The sequence below is a fragment of the Coenobita brevimanus genome, chromosome 34 (genome assembly GCF_032717465.1).
Source record: "Coenobita brevimanus isolate Jiangsu-jjx chromosome 34, ASM3271746v2, whole genome shotgun sequence".
In the NCBI taxonomy this organism is placed as follows: Eukaryota; Metazoa; Arthropoda; class Malacostraca; order Decapoda; family Coenobitidae; genus Coenobita; species Coenobita brevimanus.
In genome coordinates this window covers 19,821,404-19,827,545 of record NC_136987.1, presented here as the reverse complement: position 1 = coordinate 19,827,545, position 6,142 = coordinate 19,821,404, and the positions used below count along the sequence as shown (strand labels likewise).

The following is a 6,142-nucleotide window of genomic DNA, read 5'->3' as shown; positions in this document are numbered from 1 at the left end:
AAACTCCTGCATAATTAATGAAACTGCGTTACAGTACCAGCGGTCCTCAGATTTGGTGTCTGGACAAAATACGATAGAATCCGTGACCCCATGTCCATCTTTCTCTGACGAAGCAAAGCAACGTGTTCAGATGAGCATATTCGATACAAGATTTAAACAGGTCTGACAATGACACACAGAAATGTGTTGCAAGCAGGTCAAAGATTATTCAGTAAACTGAAAACCTAGGGTTATCGATGAACGTAGCCGAGGGATAAGATTAGATGGAGAGAGATGGTAGGTGTATTGTGATGAATGACTGCACCTGTATCACCAGTAGAGTGGGTGGGCCGCTCCCAGTAAAAAGGTGCGTCCCCAAGTAGAGTAAAATCTCTCTCTCTCTCTCTCTCTCTCTCTCTCTCTCTCTCTCTCTCTCTCTCTCACAAACACCTTCCCGCTCTGAAGTATTCTCTTATTTTAAGGGAGGTGAGTCACAGTCACATCTTAGGGTTACGGAGTTTTACTGTACATAGTTGTATGATGACTTGACGGTGTAACGTAACGTAACGTAACGTAACAAGGTGACGGCGAGCCACCTACCTATCCTACTTCAACCCCTTCTCTCCTTCTCTCCTCTCCTTTCCAGTTTCCCAGCATATATATAACGACCAGTGCATAGGTGTGTCTTTGGTACCTTTCCACAGGTAGTTTTCCATGACGTCAGATAACTGGTTCAAGTTGGTTATATACATGTTCATGACACACCTGTAGGCTATTGCCTGGCTTAATGAGTTTATGATACATCGACATTCTGAGCTAGAATATGTGTTCGACTTACCTTGTACATCAGACATGACTTATCTGTAAGTGCTACTCATGTCAACACCAATATTTTAATGTCAATAACTATTACATAATAACATATTAATGCCTATAGTGTTACTGTAAAATTGCAGTGTTGCTACCCGTTGCAGTAACAGTGGTCAAGAGACAGTAAGAGTACAACAGAAGTAATCTTCCATGTCTTTCAGTATGATGTATATCAGCTTCGAAAACTCTGCTTTGCTCGTGTACAGATATGACTGAAAAAGACACACACAAATACCAATATGCTGGTAATAAAATAACCTCCCATTCTCACCCAGACCTCATACCTGGCTCCTCTCTCCTATGAGTCTATGAGAAATGAGTCACTTCGAAATTCTAGGAATTCATCTTGCACTGCCTACAGGTAAGGTCTGCATGACATGGCTGACAGAAAAATATATTTTTCACAAATATTTCCTCAGGAAATCTATTTGTCTAGCTTTAGCCAGATGCCATAATCCAGTAAGGGGTGGCCGTTTGGTTTGGAGTTAGTGGTCTTACGGGGAGGGGCACTAATCCTCCGCCAACCCACTTGTTGACACGTAGTAAACACGTGTTGGTTGGATATATGATTACTACCCAGCGTAGAAAATGGTTTCCTGGCTTACAGGAAACAATTAAGTTTGTCACTCAATGTAAAGTCACCAGAAAAGGAAAGAATGGTGTAACAAGCGAGAGGAAAGATGGGAAAAATAGCAAGTGAGGAGTGCAATGAAAAAGAATGATAAATGAAGGAAGAAGTGGGCAGCATTACATCAAGTGTGCGGATGATCCTTGACATCAGAAAATGACTAGAGAATTCCCTGACCATTGAATCCAGATATTTAAGGTTATCCCATGGCTTCCTAAAGAGAGATAATAGGCACCTCAGGGGGCCATGGCCCCCAGTTTTGGAATCATTACTTTAACCCAGTCACTATAGCGTCTTACTTTAGTCATTAGTTTATTACCAAGATTTTAGTCAAATTAGGAGAAAGTTTGATGATCATTCATCATCATACGTTCGGTATATTATTCGAAGCTTTCATGACATACATAATATTTTCTTTTTTTTTCCATTTCTGAAAGGATGAACAGTCATTAATATATATACTGGTTCCACTTGCATCAATTTATGAAATTTATATCATCATATTACTGTTCCATTGTATGAAATACTTATTACTCCTAAATTAGTTTTCATTTCTATGAGGGGCTTAACGTTTCCTATGCTGTTAATACACTGATTCCATTTGTTTAGTTTATTAGCATTAATATCCGTATATTTTTCTTCATTATATTTCCTGTAGCATTCACCACTTCCTATCAATTTCCCACCTGTCGCCCGTATATACCTCAACCCTGGTTTAGCTTGACCCCGTCTATTAAAAAAAAATAATAATAATAATAAGCATTTTGACATTAATTTTCTATTTCTGTATATTGTTGAAACCTTGTTTATAGCAATATCCGTATGAAAGGCATACCACAAGCTTGACAATACTACCATTACCCATCCCCGCCCAGGGGAAGGGGGGCTCGGGGTCAGGTATTGTTTTCACTCGGTTTGCCTGTTTGTTTGTCTGTCTGTCTGTCTGTTAACATTTTTACGCGAAAACTATTGGTGCGATTTTGACTGAAATTACAGAGATGATGGGCTATGAACTTCTGATCTAAGGAATAAATTGTGGTCCAAATTGGGCCAAGACCCAGGCTGTAGGCCCAACAAATAAAAAAAAAAAATCGTTTTTTCGCCATAACTCCTTTTCGATTCGTCAGATCAACATGAAACCTAAACCTAAAGGTGCTGCTTTCGGATTTGCCTCCTATAACATGCCTCATTACATCAGGAGGTCAGTGTCAGGTGGGTTGGGCTTAAAATTTCAAATGGGCATAAAATCGTCAGATTCACCCAATTTACTCCAAATTTGAGATGTGACATCTTTGACTAGATATCCTGTTGTGTTTATACGTCAGCACTAAAATGACTGCCTGGGACGGGTTTGTTATACCTTGGCATCGCTTCTTGTTTTGCTTTGTTTTGTTTTTTCTTACTTTCGTATTACCATAATCTTACGAAAAATGTAAACAAAATTCTTTGACTTGCAATTAATTTCTAGTAAATTTATCTATAACAATTTTATTGTCAAGTCCCTGATAGTGTTAAGATAATTAGTATTACTTTAAGCACATACCTTTAACCCGAGATGTCCCGTCAACGTATGGATACATTGCAACATTTTCCATTTGCCAGTCCCGTCGACGTACTGGTACATTTTGCAATTGCAAGTTGCATAATTTCCACAATTTTCAAAATTCACGTGAGATTTTTGGTATGTAGCGTCGCACGACCTTCCCCTACCTGCCACCAGGCGAGGACACTCGGTGACCCCGCGCGACCCGCACTCACCTGCAGCTCGGTCACTCACCTGTCAGCAACGGTCCTGCTCAGACATGGCGCATAGAGGTCTCTCAGAGGAGGAAATTCAAGCCGCCCTGGATGCCTTTACTGGCGATAGTGATTCGCCACTCGATGACGAGGAGATGGACAAAGATTATGTCCAACCAGAGGATGTGGAAAGCAGCAGCAGTGATGAGGAAGTCCCGTCCCCCAGGAAGTGGCGCTACGAGACTTATCGTGCTGCAGGAGAGGGTCAGGCTACACCAAAACAACGTGCAAGATCCTCTAGCCAGCCCCTACGTGACGTGGAGCCCGATTTCGAGGACGAGGATGAGGACATAGCTGTGGGACATTCTGCCACGTGATATGGCCATGAGGTTATTACTCATTGCGGCTCAGAGCGCACACCACATCGTTCTAACAGGTATGGGCCTAGTGTTTTGTTTGGGGATGGTGGAAGTGGCGTTGAGGGAGTGGGGAGTGAAAGGGAAAGTGTTGGGAGGAGTGTGGAAAGTGAGAGTGGCGGGAGTGAGTCACATGGTGGTGTGAGGCGGCGGGGCTTATCACTTGGGGCAGTGAGGGTGGGTGGTGAATCACATGGTGTGGTGATGGAGCAGGGAGGTGAGGAGGAGCCACTCCCCAGCACGTCTTATTCATTCATTCATTCATTCATTGCCAGACGCCATGTATCCCAGACGGGGTGGCCAAGGGCTTAGAGTTAATAGTTTTACAGGGAGGGGCACTAATCCTCCACCAACCCCACTTGACACGTGGGGATGCCAACAGCATCTGGTGTTCCCAGGCAGTCACCCATCCAAGTACTAACCAGACCCAACGTTGCTTAACTTCGCTGATCGGATGGGAAGCGATGTACTCAACGTGGTATGGCCGTTGGCTCGTCTTATGCTCCCCAATATTCCCGGGCTTCCTCCCCACAGCCCCCTGATGTTCCCCAAGGCCGTAAGGGTAAGGGAAAGGGGAAGGGTAAAGGCAGAGGGAAGAGGAGTGCGAGTCGGGAAGCCCTACGCACTCCTCCTCCCCAACCTCCCCCACCATCATCTCCTCCCCAACCTGATGAAGGCAAGGATGGGGACGATCGGGACGAGGATTCTGTGTCTTGGAACTGGGAGGATGGGAGTGATTTTACTCCCCTCATTCACCCATTCACTGAGCAGGGGCGTGCTGGATGCATTGCTCCTGGTATTAACCCTAATTCAACCAGGCTGGATTTTTTCCACCTTTTCTTCAGTGAGGATTTTGTGGAGGAAATAGTGGATCAAACAAACCGCTTCGCTAACGCTAACAGCCAGCGGCGTGAGAGTGAAAGACAGGGCACAAGGAGCAGGCATTCTATCCTCTATGATTACCCAGTCTCCCTTGCAGAAATGTTTTTGTTTTTGGCCTTGGTACTTTTGATGGGTATTGTACGAAAGAACCGAATTCCTGCATACTGGATAAGGGACCCTATTATCCTTACACCAATATTTGGCCAAGTAATGAGCCATAATCGGTTTCAGCAAATTCTAAGCCGCCTCCATTTCTATGATGCTGATGATCCTGCAAATGCTAATGACACAGATAAGATGAGGCGAATTAGGTTGGTTGTTGATCACCTAAGGCAGACATTCTGTTCCTCATTTTATCCCTATAGAGACCTCGTCATAGACGAGAGTCTCGTTTTGTGGAGAGGCAATATTTCATTTCGGCAGTACATACCCAGCAAAAGGCACCGCTTTAGTTTCAAGATCTTTGTTATGTTTGACTGCAGGACTGGTTATGTGCAAGACATAGTCTTGTATGCCGGTACACAGACAGACATAATAGAAGATCAGAGTATTGGTCTGTCGGGAGCAGTGGTAAAGACAATGATAGACTATCTTCATCGCGGTCACGTCCTTTACCTTGACAATTGGTACACTAGCCCTCTTCTCGCTCGATATCTACACAGGCATGACACGGGGATATTTGGGACCGTCACGGTGAACCGGCGTCACATGGTCAAGGTGGGGTGGAAACTTGACAGGAATGAGGTTGTCTTCTTCCAGGCAAACAATATCCTTGCAACAGTGTGGAACCACAATAGAGATGTCTGCCTCTTGTCCACGGTTCACCGTCCCTTGATGCACCGTAGAGAGTCGGTAGATTATCGGAGCGAGAATAGGCACCACGTATGGAAACCTGAGTGTGTGCTTGATTATAATATCAACATGCACCTGGTGGACAAGTCAGACTCCATGATATCCACTGTCGAGTGTGCCAGGACCACGATGAAGTGGTACAAAAAACTATTCTTTCACCTGCTTGACATTACTGCCCTGAATTGCCACCACCTTCACACAATGACAACAGGAGTTCAGGAAACCTTTGAAGGGTTTGTGAGGGAGCTGACACGAGAGATTGTTGCAAGATATGCGGTTGAAAGGCCCCAACACCGCACCCGCACAGCCCCAGGTGCCCGCCCTCCCCTGAGATTATCTGCCCGCCATTTCCCCACTCCCATACCTTTCCAAGCAAATAGACCTAGTCCCCAACGCAGGTGTCACGTGTGTAGCAATTCCCGCATGAGACCCACCACTCAGAGAAAGGACACCCGCTATGAGTGCGTTCAGTGTGACGTGGGTCTGTGTATTCACCCATGTTTCAGTGAGTTTCACACGCTCCTGCACTTCTGATAAGGTGTGAATGCGATAGGATGCTGATACTCTGAAATAAATGCGACAAACAGACGCTCAGTGTAATTATAAGCTCGTAGATCTGTAAATAGTAGTATGGAAGTGAAAACGGGTGTAATATAAGTGGAAAATTATTATGTAAGTGTATGATTATTATCTAAGTGGAAACATACCTTGCGAGGGTATTTTGATGCGATATTCAGATGCTCAGTGGAATAAATAAGGCCCGTAAATATGTAAATAG

General features: G+C 44.4%; 1 non-coding gene across 1 annotated transcript; it reads right to left on the bottom strand.

Moving 5' to 3' along the window:
- Positions 1–4,003: 4,003 nt before the first annotated feature.
- LOC145396141 (5S ribosomal RNA) lies at positions 4,004–4,122 on the bottom strand. Its single transcript, XR_013896736.1, has one exon. It is a non-coding gene; the product is annotated as a 5S ribosomal RNA (ribosomal RNA).
- Between the last annotated feature and the right edge of the window lie 2,020 nt (positions 4,123–6,142).